This window comes from Lepidochelys kempii, chromosome 16 (genome assembly GCF_965140265.1).
Source record: "Lepidochelys kempii isolate rLepKem1 chromosome 16, rLepKem1.hap2, whole genome shotgun sequence".
In the NCBI taxonomy this organism is placed as follows: Eukaryota; Metazoa; Chordata; order Testudines; family Cheloniidae; genus Lepidochelys; species Lepidochelys kempii.
In genome coordinates, this window is record NC_133271.1 from 28,962,013 (window position 1) to 28,978,349 (window position 16,337).

Sequence of the window (16,337 nt, forward strand, 5' to 3'; positions counted from 1 at the left end):
TCCTAGAATTGTGGCCTAACCACTGGACAATCCTGCTTCTCACAAAACAGAGTTCTGCCTCACACCGGTGGAAATCTCAATTAATTACAGTCAGAGCCTGGCACAAAGGGATAGGATCCTAAGAGAATATTTCCTTTCGTTTAAAAACAAAACCCATTGTAGAAGAACTTTAGCATGGTTAGAAGTTGATGAGTGAAAATGTTTTTATGAGTTTTAATTTTTACAGTAATTAAAAGCGAAAACAATTGGGAAAAGTTTTTGCAGCAAGATTTGACTTAATTTGCAGAAAATAAAACAATATCATACAGGGAACTGTGTTTTGGAGCACCTTGAAAAGGTAACCAAATTCATTTGAATTGTATTCTATATTGTCTATGATGATCCCACAAGGTAATGGGATATCAAATGCAGCCAGTCACAAAAGTGACACTGTGGAGATTAATGTCAACTTTTATCTGTCATTTTGACGAGTTCTCTTGTGTGAACATGAAATTTTAAAGGCACAGTGTCAAAACAAAATGAAAAAGCCGTAATGCTCTCAATCTACTGTTCTCAGCGGGAAAGAGCAAAGGAGCAGAATACAAAAAAATCAATTTAATGATCAAAACACAAATATGTGCCATTCCCTGTCATTTTGCCTGTTTGCTTTTATCTGCATGATCTGTTTTTGTCCCTAAATCAAGAAACAATCTGGCATTTAACAGTAAAAAAAACCTCAAGGTAGTGCTAATATTCTTAAAGAAATTATACTGAATCCACCTCTTGCTGGATTCAAACATAACTAATGCTGCAGTCAACCTTATCATATGAACAAAGAAATGCAACCACATCCAACAACTCTATAGAGCTCCTTATGCATTTTTGGACCCAGGTCAGGATTGACTTTCTTCTTTTGAAAATCCTCCATGGGCTTGTTCCAGGATCTCTGCAATCCCTTTCCTTCTCTGTTACTCGGGGAATTATGCGCTTCTGCGTGTGTGCATAATCAATGAGCTGTGCATATTTTATTTTTTTGCACAGAAAAAAGCTTCTGCCAAAATGTTGCTGCAGTTCTTCATTTTGCCCACCAGAGGGTGCTGTGGCACAAGAACAGCAGTAGCTTGCAGAAGACAATAACTTCTGCAGTTCTGCCCTTTGCCCACCAGAGGGCACTGTGGCGATAGAACACAGCAGCCGCTTCCAGCCAGGTAGGGAAGAGAAAGAGCCTGCCTTCTTCACAGTGCCTGTCAGGCCAGGTCAGGAGACAGGGGCTATGGGGAGACAGACAGCATGGGGTTTTGGGAGGGTCAGACAGGGTTCATAAGGACTAGTGCGGAAGGACAGACTGGGACAGGGGCTGAATGGGAGTGGAGGCACAGAGCCACAGAGGGGAGGGAGGTGCAGGGCCTCATGGTGATGGGGAAGGGGGTGCAGAGCTACATAGGGACAGAGGGTGGCTGAGTGGGGGCACAGAGATACATGGGGATTAGAGGAGAAGGTACAGGGACACATAGGGACAGTGGAGTGGCTGGGTGGGGGCACAGAAACACATGGAGGAGGGGAAAGGGGTACAGAGCCACATAGGGACAGGGGGTGGCTGAGTGGGGCACAAAGACACATGGGGACAGGGGAAGGGGGTGCAGGGCCACATGGGGATGGGGGAGTGGGTGTCTGAGTGGGGGTGCAAGGACACAGGGTGGTGCAGGAACACATGGGGACGGGGCAGATATGCCTGACTGAATGGGAGAGACTAGGGATCAGCCAGAGTCTGCATGGGGGAAGCTCCCTAACAACATCTTCCCACATCCCAAAAAACTTGTTCCATACTTTTCCCACCAATACCCAACAACACTCCAAGTTCACACAAAGGCTCCTTCCCTTCAATTTACGTCCCCCCTCAGCTCCTCCATTACCCCTGACTGCCCCAAGCCTTTGCACTGCTTGTGAGGGGTGCAGGAAATATGGTTCTGTATTGTAGTTTAAATGAATTATTACTCAGAGTGCTGTATTAATATGCCTAGTAAGGAATCTATTTGTCAAAAACACTTCCTGAATCTTTTCTGTTGTCTGTATTGCTGACAGGTATTTTGAAATAAATGACCAAAAATAACTGAAACTGGTGTGATTATACTGTGTTATTTTGACAAATAAAATATGCAGAATTTTAAAATATTGTGCACAGAATTTTTAATTTTTTTGGTGCAGAATTCCCCCAGGAGTACTCTGTGTATGACTCTAGCACAGGTCTCTTCTATTGCTACTGGATGTGAAAGAGACTTCTCTTCTGCAGTAGCTGCTGTATGAAATGCCTTTCCTGTGTACCTCTGCTTATTTTCATATTTCATCTGAAAACATTTCTCATGCACATCTCTCCATTCCTCTTTCCTTGCACTACTGCTTATTATTTTTCTCTGTAACTGTATTTAACTCTGTAAAGCATTCTGAGGATATAATTTCCATAGAAGATGCTGTACTAAATAATTCTATATTGTATTAAATAATTCCTTTCCCTTTTGCCCATTGTACTTGTATTATAAAACACTAGTTAATTTCTGAAGGATGCTGACTCAAACTGCATGTAAATAAATGTAAAATACTATACAGACACATGACAACAAAAATGATTAGGGGTCTGGAACACATGAGTTATGAGGAGAGGCTGAGGGAACTGGGATTGTTTAGTCTGCGGAAGAGAAGAATGAGGGGGGATTTGATAGCTGCTTTCAACTACCTGAGAGGTGGTTCCAAAGAGGATGGTTCTAGACTATTCTCAGTGGTAGAAGAGGACAGGACAAGGAGTAATGGTCTCAAGTTGCAGTGGGGGAGGTTTAGGTTGGATATTTTTAAGGTCAGGCTTGACAAAGCCCTGGCGGGGATGATTTAATTGGGGATTGGTCCTGCTTTGAGCAGGGGGTTGGACTAGATGACCTCCTGAGGTCCCTTCCAACCCTGATATTCTATGATTCTATGATTCTATGATGCTCCAAGTTAGGTTCACACACAGTAGGTGTTCATATGGGTGTGATTCCTGCCCAAAGCACCCACCCAGCCCCAGTGGAACTGGCTGCCCTCTCCACTCTTTGCGTCTTGTGGTATGTTTTACTTTCTCAGTTTATGTCAAAGCAACTCTCTTTAGCAGGGGTGAAAGTAAAATTGAGCTCTTACCGGTACGGGGCCAGCTCCGAGCCCTGCCCCTCTTCCTGGAAGGGGTGGCGTCTCTGGCAGAAGGGGTGGGGCTGGGGGGTCAGCATCCCCCAGCCAGCCCATCTGCACTGCCTGGCCCATGCTGCCCAGGGCTCCAGCTGTGATTTAAAGGGCCTGGGGCTCCGGTGCTGCTGCAGTAGCAGCAGCCAGAGCCCTGGGCCCTTTTAAATCACCAGTGCCATGGCAGCTGATCCTTTTGCTCACCCCCCCCCCCCCATCGGCAGCCCGGGGAGAGGGCAAAAGGGGCAACAACGTTAAAGTGCTTCTGCAACAGTGCTTTTAGCAGGGTCCTTAAAGCCCTGCAGTGGCAGCACTTTAAAGTCAGCTGTACGGGCTGCTGCCAGCAGCCTTACTCTCACCCCTGCTCTTTTGTGTCATGATTTGTGACACAGGGTGGGATTTTCAGAAAAGCCGGAGGGACTCAAGAGCACAAGTCTCATGTATTCCAGCCACAATGAACTCTCCTACCACAGCACTGATAGCACCACTACCCCGGCTTCCCTTTTTGGCCTTCTGCTTGGTCTTCTGAGGGCAGCCTTGGTGCCCATGCCTCTAAGCTAGTGTTCAAAGGACTCCGATTCCAAGAATGTAAGGGATGCGTATGCTCCATTGTACAGTGAGAGTGGAGCACATGATACACATACCTGGCATACATTTTGTCCATAGGTAATGTTTCTGCAGGTTGTAACTCGTGTTTCAAAGAAGGGTTTAAAGAGCTGGTTGAAGAAGCCTTTGGGAAGAATATAGCAGTTTATGGCCACTTCTGATTTAGGTACAAATTAAAAGATTAAACATGAAAAAATCAGAATGTGCTGATTTACTTCCAAATGAAACTGCTGCAAAATGTTTATCGTTAGTGGTAATTCCTATTTTATGTAATAGAAGTGGATAATAAAAGCAGTCTGAGCACAAAAGAAACCTTAGGAAACAACTATAAACAGTCATTGTCCCACATCGGCAAGAAATCTACAAGCACACAGACATAGCCTATGAAACATGGGTGACTGTGTTAAGAAAACTGGCTGAAGCTGTTAGATTTGCAGAATACAACACAGTAAGTTTCATGGGGCTCAAGAACAACATCTGACCTTTGAAGTTAACTTTAAAATGCTTTATTCATGGAATAATTATATAGAGAAACCATTTGACAAGCACCTACAAATTATGACTTTAAATAATTATATATTTTTATATCATAGAATATCAGGGTTAGACAGGACCTCAGGAGGTCATCTAGTCTAACCCCCTACTCAAAGCAGGACCAATCCTCAATTTTTGCCCCAGATCCCTAAATGGCCCCCTCAAAGATTGAACTCACAACCCTAGGTTTAGCAGGCCAATGCTCAAACCACTGAGCTATCCCTCCCCGCCAAAGATGAGACAAAGATCTTGGATGAATTATTATTTGAGTTTATCTTGTGAAATTCACAGGAAAGGCTGCACAAACAGAAAACCCTTGATAATAAACCATATACTTCTCAGCATTTGAAGTTAATAAATAGGTGTGTAACTATGTAATACAACATGAATGCTTAGCTTGTGGAAGAAATACATTTTGGTACTTCATTGTAACCACATTAAATTAACATCAATGGAGCACAAAGACTTTAAGTCCTACCACTATTATACATAAATTTGTTTGCTTTCTGTCTCTTATTCAGAATTTGTTGCTGATTACCTAAGATACTCGTGTGTGACTGTCAACCAGGTGTTAATTTATACTCACCCATGTTCTCCTCAACAAGGAAGTCATCAATAAGGTGAATTGGTGACATAACAAGTAAAAAACACTGCCCACGTGTTTTTATGAGCAAAACACCCTCAGTATCTGATGTGCAATCGCTATGAAATAGGCTAAGCTGGGACCCATTTTTCTGCTGTAATTTGTAAGAAAGTTCCCTCCCCATTAGCTACATCTTAATTAATCCCAACCTCCCCACATCCACCCATCTTTTAGAAAAAAAGACCAGGTAAGCAAAGCATGTCATACCGGCAAACTGAATAACTTTGTGTTCCAGTGCTGACCTAAATGATCTCTTCTAAAATAATTTACTATCCTATTTTTCATTTTTGCACTAGACATAATACCATGTTCTCACTGTGAACTAAACCTTGCTACATACAGTACATAAGGGATTGATCTTACTTCCTGCAAGAATTAAGAGGAAAGAGAACAGCAACTAGCAAGAACATGTGACTGGAGGGTGGTGAACTTAGATAAAATAAAAACTGATCTGAGTCTTTGCCCAGATGCAAATTAAATCCTTTCTGAAGCTTAAGAGAAAAAAGGGCTCTTCTGGTATTTCTGGCCCAGCCAGAATCAGGAATTACTGCAAAACACAACAAAAAATCCTGACTTCACAAGGTTCCTAGCCTCATTTCTAGAGTAACAAGGGCTAGGTATGTTTGGATAAACTTGCCTGAAACAAACTTCTAAATTTTGGAAGTTCACCATTCGCTACATATCACATGCTATGAAAGCTGGATACATTGTCTATATTATAAACCCCCATCTGTGTTATTTTCCAGTTGTTGCACGTATTCTGGTAATATTGTCAGAAGCAGCACAGAAGGCAGTTGAGTTTCCATGACTGTTACCAGCTCATGTGTCTTGAGCTTTGCTGGGAAAGCAGTTCTAGGGCTAATTAGCACTTGGCAGGAAGGAGGATCAAAGAACAAACTCCAGACTTCATGCAACAGTATTCAAAATGCAAACATTTAAGGCATATTAAATACTGAACAGGTATTTTACTGAGGACCTACAAAAAGGTCAAAGAGTTATTCTAAAAGGTTTCTTGGCTCCCTTGTTCACAAATGAAGAGCTTGTTCTAAAAAACCCTCTAGTTTCCAGGCTTCATATTAATTCTAGTACGTCAAAGTACATAAAGACGTCTAGTACATCTTTATAAACACGCATTAAATGTAGGAACATATTATAATTCTTAACAGCATAGAGTTCAATAAATATAGATTGCAAAATAAACATGATTACAAAGGATTTCATTTCCATTGCAATGTTTGTAGATCTTTGCTTTACACAGTTATTATTTACCCATTAAATAATAGACTCCAGCTTCCTAAAATGATCAGGAGCTGTATCAGCAATTGTGCTGAAGTTACGTGAGAGCCATGTTAATGACCAAATATGAACTAGGTTAAGAAAAAAGAAAAGGAGTACTTGTGGCACCTTAGAGACTAACCAATTTATTTGAGCATGAGCTTTCGTGAGCTACAGCTCACTTCAGAAGTTGTCCTAGCCTTCAGCACCATCTGCTGTTTTACAAAAGTCTAACAACTATTTCTCAATTTTGCCAAGCTTCTTTATCCTTACCCCCCTTTCAGAGCAGATTCAGGTCCAGCCAGAGACCTTCAGACAATGTTAAGTATTTTCAATAGCTCTTCCTAAAGTGAAATGCCTGAGCTACCACCTAGCTGGGGGCAGGGCATTCTCAGGAAGGGATCCTTGACTCTGGAATTTGTTTTCTCCCAACAGAGAAAGAGATTGAGACCCTTATGTACATCCTGAATGGCCAGCACACCATTAATTCAGGCTTTTCCTGAAGGGTTGTGTTGAGCAGGGAGGGCCTTCTTTTAATTTCTTTAGCATTGGGGAATTCTCTAGTATTATTGGAATCATGATAGTGTTACATAGTTCAAACAGTTTAGTCATAGTGTATGTGCCCCTAGAAACACAGGATAATTGGAAAAATAAATACAATATTTTTATAATTAAAATTCTGCACCCCTATCTAGATAAGTGGTTTCCTTAACGTCAATCTATTATTAAAAACAAAGTATGCAAGATGTCTAAAGGCAATCAGCTAAGAAGCACAAAGAGTCTTTCTTTGTCTGTCTGCATGTGGGACACTGCACAGTAACGTCCTGGAAATAAAAACTTTTGTGAAAGTGCCTTAAGAAATAAATTCTCAAACCTTCCATCTCTAGGTCTCTGATTCAAATCCAGTTCAGTTATTACTACCTGATCTGCTGAGTGGTCCATGACAAGGCTCTTGAGCTCCTAGTGTATTTTATCTGTACAGTGATATACTATCACTATAACTGTTATTTGGTATCCTTGAGGGGAGTCTCAACAGCGAGGCCAGAGGACAAATCCACTGTTAAAACTGAAACTTCCTCTCACCCCCCGGGGAAATACGGAGCACCTTTACAGAGCAGTATTGGGAAATTTGCATTGCATCTCTTCTGTGAATTTACCAAGCCTCTCAATCCTTTATTATCCTTTTACTTGTGAAAAAAAAAATGACTCAGATACATTTTCTTACACAGTATTTAGCTCAGATTAAAAGGTGTAAAAGGAAAATTGAATATGAAACTTACTTGGATCAAAAAATCATTCAAATCTTCCCAGCTGACCTTTCACTAAGAGTAATGGGCCCTTATCTTGCTTAAATCAAAAGGTTCATAAAGGGGAAGCAGCATCAATCTGTTTTGGGGCTGTATCCCCAGCCACACTTTACTGGGAAGCCATAGACTCTACTCAAAGGAGTTGTTTTATTTAATCTAAGAGGCAAGAGAAAATCGCACCACTTTAGCTTCTGCAAAATGTCAGCTAAACAGCTCTCTCTCTCATGTAAGATAGTGTCTGAAAATATATTAACTTTTTATTCTGAGGTTTGATTCCTTATAGGAATAGTCAGTGCTCTACAGTTTAGGTACAATCCAGCTAGCCTTACAGTTATGAACTAGCTTAATATCCTGGCACAAAACCACTATCACAATTGCCACAGGCTTGTTTGAAAAGTTCAAAGTAAGTCTTTGATCTATTTTCATACTATAATTTTTTCATATGGAATCCCATCATATTTTTAGAAAGTGCTTATATGTGCTTGCCCTATGGCCAACCCAGTAGTTTCATGGCAGCATGCTTCTGTGTCATGAGGGGATCCAGGTATATGTCCTTAGCTCAGTCTCTTCCTCCCAGGCTAACAGAGGCTTGCAACACTGTTGGGACAGCACACTCAGTTTCTGTGTGAATATCTACTACTGCTGCTCTCTAGTGGCCTCTTCTTGCTTTAGCATACAGCTCTCTTGACCAGCTCTGGAGAGCACAGCGGCCAAACCTTCTTACCAGGAAAGAGTGACCACGATACTGATATTTGAGGATTGGACATGGGGGAAATGAAGAGAAAGTATAAGAGAATCTTCAGTAAATACTGGGGAGCAATCTGTTTTCATTGACTGTTTATATTAAAAATTATCTTACCCCCAAAAAATCAAGCTGGAACAGAAAGACATTGTTAAGGTTAAAGCAATTATGCTTACTGCTTGGCTGCTAAATGGATCACTTAATGCAAAGTAGATGCAATGTCAGTAAATTTCCCACCATTTCCTGACTTTTCTGTGTTCAAATTTGTATTAAATTAGGTTTCTAAATCATATACAGATATAATAGGAACTGAGCCTTCAAACCATTCATCAAAACAAAGTTTTCATTAGGGACAAAATGAATTTAAATTTGTTAAACTCTTAGGCACTATGAGAAATCCTATAAGATATTGTGTGGGTATTACTTTTTAAGTATTATTTAAACCCAGTCATAAATTATAAACATCTGGCAGAAATTAAGCACTGGCTTTTCACCACTGAGTCCACCTCTGACTTCAGAGAAGATAATAGATTTTCACACTATCTGCATTTATGTGACAATAAGCACCACTGCAAAAACAAAACTAGCAGTAGAGTTGGAGGACTGCAATTATTAGAGCCTTTATTTCTTCAACCACCAAACCCTAACTTTGCCCAAAGACTCCAGAAAGGTTTGCTCCATTGGCTGCCCAGATGCCAAATGTGCCGAAGGATAATCTATGTAATTGCATCTTTGCATTTAGATTTCAAACAAAAATATTTTTCCTACTAACAGCCAAATGAAAAGTTTAATTCTCAGTATTAAATAAGCGCTGTCCTTCCCAACATGCTTCTGAGTATTTAATTTTTTCCACTTATTCTGTTGCTTAAAGTAGGACCATAAGTAGCAGCTCTCCTTCATTCACTAACCCCGACTGGGGCCCTCAATTATATTAGTTACAAGGTTCATCAGAGAGGTATGACAGAATTTTCATAATTATAATTTCCCCCCATTTAGTGCATGATCTCATACCTACTGTAGTCAATAAGCAGTGGATCAATCACTTATTTGCCAGTGTCACTAATGTAAAAGCAGCTGCATCTTCACACAGTGCAATGGCCAACAGTACCGGCAGCCTCCTGTGAGAATCCAGAGATGCTGGGACTGGCCTCTAGGGGCACTGGGCATGTAATACAATGTGCACTTCCCGCACTCTTCTAAGGCTAGTTTACTTCATTTATACAACTGCTGACACAAACTTCTCACAAGATATTTGCCAAGCTGAGAAATACAAAAGATATCATTTTTCTTCTAATTTTTGTCTTGACTCTTCCTCTTTTGTAGCATTCTACCACCTAACATATATACACTTTTCTCTTCTTTATTCCCCTTCATTCAAGAAAGGGCAGGTAACCTAAACTCAAATTCTGAAGCTTGGGATATATCAGGCTCACCTCGCTGGTAGATCATCCAACAGGGGATAGTGAATGAGCAGAGCGGCTGCTTCTCTATCCCTCAGAGACCATCTTTAACAGCTTTTATCCACTGTGGCAGAGACCGGAAGTTTGAGTCAACTCTCAGACTTTTTTCTGATGGCCAGTAGAGCAATATCTCAGTGCCTATGGAGTAGCTTGCAAAACATGTTTTCTTAATTCCACCATTCTTGACCTTCTTGACATAAAAAGAATTCTAAAAAATAATCCTGTTCTAAATCTCATGCTGGAATAGAAAAAAAGGACAGTCCAATGAAAGTAAGACAAACCTGGCAAGTTTGTCTCATTTTGAAAGAGCTATCTTATATTGGTCCATCTTTATCTATGTCGTATATACCAGTGGATTAAGGGCTGGCCAAAAGGGGCATTTGCCCTTTGCCAATATGTGAATGGAACCCTATTAGATTTAACAACACATTGTTTTACAAAAGATATATAGTACTGTTCTATTAACAGTGATTTAACTCCTGATGAGTTTAAAATACATTCAGCCTGTGCTGTATTTCTACCAATGGAGATCCTGCTGAATGATTCTTGGCTCCAGCCCGTTAGGAAATGAAAAAGGAAAATGTCAAGTTAATCTAGAGAAACTGAGTTGAAGAATGTAAGCATAATCTATTTAGGACATGGAGAGGAGACATATGGGATCTAGTTACTCCTTAATGTGAGTGCTGAGCTGAGGTTGGGTCAGTGCTGTTAGGTAGGTATTGGACAGGTTCTTGTTCTGTGCGGTGTTTGGGGATTAGTGTAGTGATGTGGGGAGAAATACAGAGAAGTTACATAGGCTTCTTGTGAATGACCCTTGTTTCATTTCTCTGAGCGTGCTGAGAGCAGGGTCAGTGCAGTGTTTCAGCAGGATATCTATCTTCTTTCACTCTCCTAAATCAGGGTGAAAAGAGCCCAACAGCAGAATTTTCAGAAAACTATAGTAAGTAGTTTAATAAGTAAGTAAGTATAATTAATAATTATAATAGTAAGAATTAAAAATATAGCCAAGAGTTTTAGAAGGGCTACAAATCCTCATGCTTCAGAACATAAGCCAATCACTAATTAATAGGAGGTTAGAAAGAAACTTTCTGTACGGGTAGGTTATTCCATAACTGCCTGCTGAAGCGTTTCTTACACCTTCCTCTGAATCAGCTATTACTAGGTATCGTAGGAGACAGGACGAGATGGATCACTGGTCTGATCAAGTATGGCAATAACTCCTGTGTTCCTATTTCAGTACATCGACAAGAGCCTAAGTGACATGTGTCAGGAGAAAGGCTTGTCTGTTTTGATGCCTTGTTGGACTAAGCCTCTTTTCCAATTTAAAGATGTATTTTTTAAACAGCTTTCTTGTTTTTAATACACTTGGGAGGCATTATTTACCACACTGTTAAGAAGTTGCAGTGTATATTAGGTTCTGCCCCATAAAATGATTTAAGTCCGTAACAATCAGGTGAAAATATAATGCTGTCTTTAGTTATTGCCCCAAAATGTTTGGTTTGCAAATTCAATTTTGCATAGCTAATTTAATTTACTTTCTGCTGACTTTCACATTAAGCAGAATAGATTAAACTGCCATACCTATACTATATATTGCAAATTTGTATCTGAGTGGCAACCAAAAATATTCTTAAAATTATCTACTGCACTCAAAGAGCTGTTGGAGATAGTGAAGAGAAGCTTGATACAAATCCCTATTGTATTTTATCTCATGCACTTTCCCTCCAGGGGATTCTAAGAATATTTAGCTCCTGGTGAATAAAAGAGATTGAGCAAGCATGCCTCTCAAAAATCTACATTTACTCCATGTCCCACAAACCTGGTGCTTTTTCACTCTTACTATTATAAATTACTTACAACAGAAATGTTGTACGAGGGAGCTGAATTTACAGTCAACAGTTGGTGATCTGATGTCCTGCACAAATTCCAGAAGTTTCTAGATTAAATCAAATGAAGCCACTACTTACAGTACACAACTTCACCTGCTCCTCTCTCTTCAAACTCCACTGACAATTCATTCCACTCAGTAATCATAGAATCATAGAATATCAGGGTTGGAAGGGACCCCAGAAGGTCATCTAGTCCAACCGCCTGCTCGAAGCAGGACCAATTCCCAGTTAAATCATCCCAGCCAGGGCTTTGTCAAGCCTGACCTTAAAAACCTCTAAGGAAGGAGATTCTACCACCTCCCTAGGTAACGCATTCCAGTGTTTCACCACCCTCTTAGTGAAAACGTTTTTCCTAATATCCAATCTAAACCTCCCCCACTGCAACTTGAGACCATTACTCCTCGTTCTGTCATCTGCTACCATTGAGAACAGTCTAGAGCCATCCTCTTTGGAACCCCCTTTCAGGTAGTTGAAAGCAGCTATCAAATCCCCCCTCATTCTTCTCTTCTGCAGACTAAACAATCCCAGCTCCCTCAGCCTCTCCTCATAACTCATGTGTTCCAGACCCCTAATCATTTTTGTTGCCCTTCGCTGGACTCTCTCCAATTTATCCACATCCTTCTTGAAGTGTGGGGCCCAAAACTGGACACAGTACTCCAGATGAGGCCTCACCAATGTCGAATAGAGGGGAACGATCACGTCCCTCGATCTGCTCGCTATGCCCCTACTTATACATCCCAAAATGCCATTGGCCTTCTTGGCAACAAGGGCACACTGCTGACTCATATCCAGCTTCTCGTCCACTGTCACCCCTAGGTCCTTTTCCGCAGAACTGCTGCCTAGCCATTCAGTCCCTAGTCTGTAGCTGTGCATTGGGTTCTTCCGTCCTAAGATCACATCCCTATCACTAGCTACTCACCCAGTTTCCCCTCTAGGCTTCCAGACAGTTCTCTAAGTTTCCTAATAGGCATAACAAGAACCCTGATGTTCTGATCACTTCACCTTTAACTTTTAGAATAGTTAAGATTTTACTAGATTGACAAGAGAGCCTAATGCTTCTAATATCAAAATACTTTCAAATATGTGTTTGTATAAATACCATCACAGATTGAAAAAGTCCCACTGAATTTATTTTTTCTGGGAAAAATAATCCCTCCAATCTAGGTTTCTAACAATTCTGCCTAAAGCCCATCCCAGCAGAATACCACTAAGATGTCACCTAGAGGAAAAACTTTATTTCAAAAGCAAAAAAGAAATCCTGCTTTACCTAATAACAGACAGCAGTGGAGGAACAGGAGCGGGTCAGATGGCAGCCTGACCTATGAAGGAGATCTGCATGTAGAATTGGGATCTACCCAGCCATTGCTAGTTTCCAATTTATATTCAGATACAATACTACTTAAAAAACAAAACAAAACAAAACAGGAGTGTTTTCATCTAAGCCCAAATCTGCTTCAATCGCCAATTAACACAGCACCAAGGAATGTTCTGTTGTTTAAGTTTTAATATCTTGAATCAAAGAATATTTAGTAAGCCAGGAAAGTGCCATGCACAGTAAAAACTAACTATAGCAAGATAAAAGGGAAATCAGAATTCTGGCCACATTCGCAACAATTTACATTATTTTATTTACTGACACCTTGGCACTGACATGTAAATTACTTAAACATAATTATTAAAGTGTCACAATACTAGGTTTTTTTTAGTGGTTCTATGGCCACATAAGCTTTGGTTTACTCTGGGTCTGTGTTATCTGTTTACTGAAAGGGGAATGAGAGGTTTCAGAGTAACAGCTGTGTTAGTCTGTATTCACAAAAAGAAAAGGAGTACTTGTGGCACCTTAGAGACTAACCAATTTATTTGAGCATAAGCTTTCGTGAGCTACAGCTCACTTCATGTATCCAATGAAGTGAGCTGTAGCTCACGAAAGCCTATGCTCAAATAAATTGGTTAGTCTCTAAGGTGCCACAAGTACTCTTTTTCTTTTTGTGAAAGGGGAATGAATGCCTGTTGTGAAGGGAAGATAATGGCTTCCACGCTTGATGAGAGGAGCTCTAGGGTTGCAGATTCCCTGAAATGAATGCCAGTGTTGGCCCCCTCCTGCAGTGAAACCATGTTGTTGCAGAGGTAATAAAAACAGTAATTTAAAACAGTGAAAAAACAGCATAGGCAGAGATTACAAGTGTAAGCAGAGTCAGGATGAACTCCACCCTGACATCTGGTGGTGAGGTGTGGCAACTTGTGGAAAAGAACTTCAGGGGCTGATCTCATTTGCACACCCACCCCGCCTAGAATGAGGTTATAGCTGCCCAAATGGTCACTTTGGCTGCTGTGGGATCCCCAGTGTCTCTGTTATTGGGGCAGGAAGAATAAATTGTTATTACCCTGATTATGGGAATCAAGGACAGTGGAACTGTACTTGGCCTTTTGTTATGATGGAGGGACTCGCCATCAACTAAGTAGCACTTGCTAGGCAAGGGACATGGGTTCCAAAACTCTGTAAATTGAGAGAGGCTGGGGGCAGGTATTAATACTTGCATGCTAATTGCACTGCCCTCTCTCTCCACTGTGAAATATCAGAGCTAATTTTGATTCCATTAGGAGTCTAGTGACAGGCTGCTGAGCTGAATTCACTTTGGGCTAATGGTGCACCAGCCCTGAGGCTCCCCTACTACGAGCTGAAATCACAAAAGAGCTGAACTGACTAAGAGCTGAAATCGCTGAGCGTTGTGTTAAGTAGTGGGGGAGCCTGAAGATATATGGCGGAGCAGTTTGCGGGACGGTGAGCGGAGCGGCTGGTGGAGCAGAGCAGTTTTGTCGGATGCCTAGAGCAGCCCATGGGGCGGCTGGCAGAGCGGAGCCCCATGGAGAGGTAGGGCCATCAGCTTTGGACCACATAAGGTGCTCCTTAAACTCCCCCCCACCCCAATCTCCACCCAGGTTGGGAGGTAAAACTCTACAGATGAACTTTTGAACTCTGGGGCTGCCCTGACCAGGGACAGAGACTTTTGGGTTGTTGGACTTTTGGGACTTTGGTTTGCTGGACTCAAGAACCAAAGGGAAAGGACATGCCCCAATTTGTTTGGGGTGGGTTTTTTGCTCATGGGTTGTGTTATGAATCCTGTTGGTGGTGGTTCCCCAACATAATGCCACATTGTTTCTCTATTAAAATGCTTTTTGCTACACTCAGACTCTGTGCTTACGAGAGGGGAAGTATTGCCTCTTGGAGGCACCCAGCGGGGGTGGTATATATTTGTCCCAGGTCACTGGGCGGGGGCTCAAGCCGGTTTTGCATTGTGTTATTGGAATGGAACCCCTAGATACTGAACCCAGCCCTGGTTGCTGCCAACTCTGACAAGCAGAAGGGTTACACAAGCAATTACATCTTTTTAAGCTCAGTGGTTTGAGCTTTGGCCTGCTAAACCCAGGGTTGTGAGTTCAATCCTTGAGGGGGCCACTTAGAGATCTGGGGCAAAAATTGGAGATTGGTCCTGCTTTGAGCAGGGGGTTGGACTAGATGACCTCCTGAGGTCCCTTCCAACCCTGATACTCTATGATTCTAACTGAACTGGGACCACATGGGCTCCAACCCTGCAAACACTTATTCACATGCTTAACTTTAAGTCCCCCTCCACAACTGAACTCAATTACATGATCTTCTCATTGCACTAGTCCTTTCTCTCTTTTTTTTCCCCCTCCTATTGTTTGTTAAACCTACTTGTTGAATTTTCTCTTTAATCATGCTCAGTTCTGCACCCCCACACAAAGCACCACTGACTTTGCTTAGCGGGTGCATATCTATGCAAAGCTGCTTACAAGATTTTATGATGTTTGTGGTAGGGACTGACTTTTACTCTATGTTTGTACGACACCTGGCACAATGAGGCCCAGTCCTCAGTGGTGTCTCTGGTTCCTACATTATACAAATGATAAATAACAGTATTAAGTTCCTATGCTGGAGACAGTTAGCCAATCTACAGAAAACTGAGCATTTCCTTTTATAAGGCAACTCTTGTAACACAGCTGTCTCTGTGTTCTACAAGTGTATTACAGACTGGGGTGTGATTGAGTCATAAAGTTTGTCAGGGATAAGTTCTTATGAATTTGCCTTATCTTTGGAGTCTACCTATCTGCCAAAAGGAAAGATGAAAGCCCTGACTCTCAACCAAGAAACACACAGAGAGACCCTGTGCCTCCACTGTGGCCCACTAACACCAATAACACTCTTCACAGACACAGATGTTTACCCCCACAAGTTCCTTGCAAAATCAGACCCTAACTCTTTACTAGGGTCTTCTTTCTCATTCATATTTGTATTGTACATGGTTTTATATCAGAACATGACTGAAGTTAAACTCGATACTTGCCCTAACCCAGTACAACAAGTATGAGAAACTGGATAGCTCAGAGACCACATCTGCTCCTCTCAGCTGCCTCTTACTATCAGTGACATCCCTCATTTCGAGCACAAATTCATTTACTTCAGTCTTACTCTGATAAGGAGTAAAGTCGAACATTCAGGCAGAGGACAGCATAACGATCAGTTCAAACCACCCTAAGTTAAAGGATGATGCATCAAGGCCGTGAGCCGTCTACTCCATAATGTTCCAGCGGTGTAAATTTACATACGTTACATAACAAATGAAACAACATCTCTGCCCTGAAGAGCTTCCAATCTAAACCATTCTAAATGAGCAG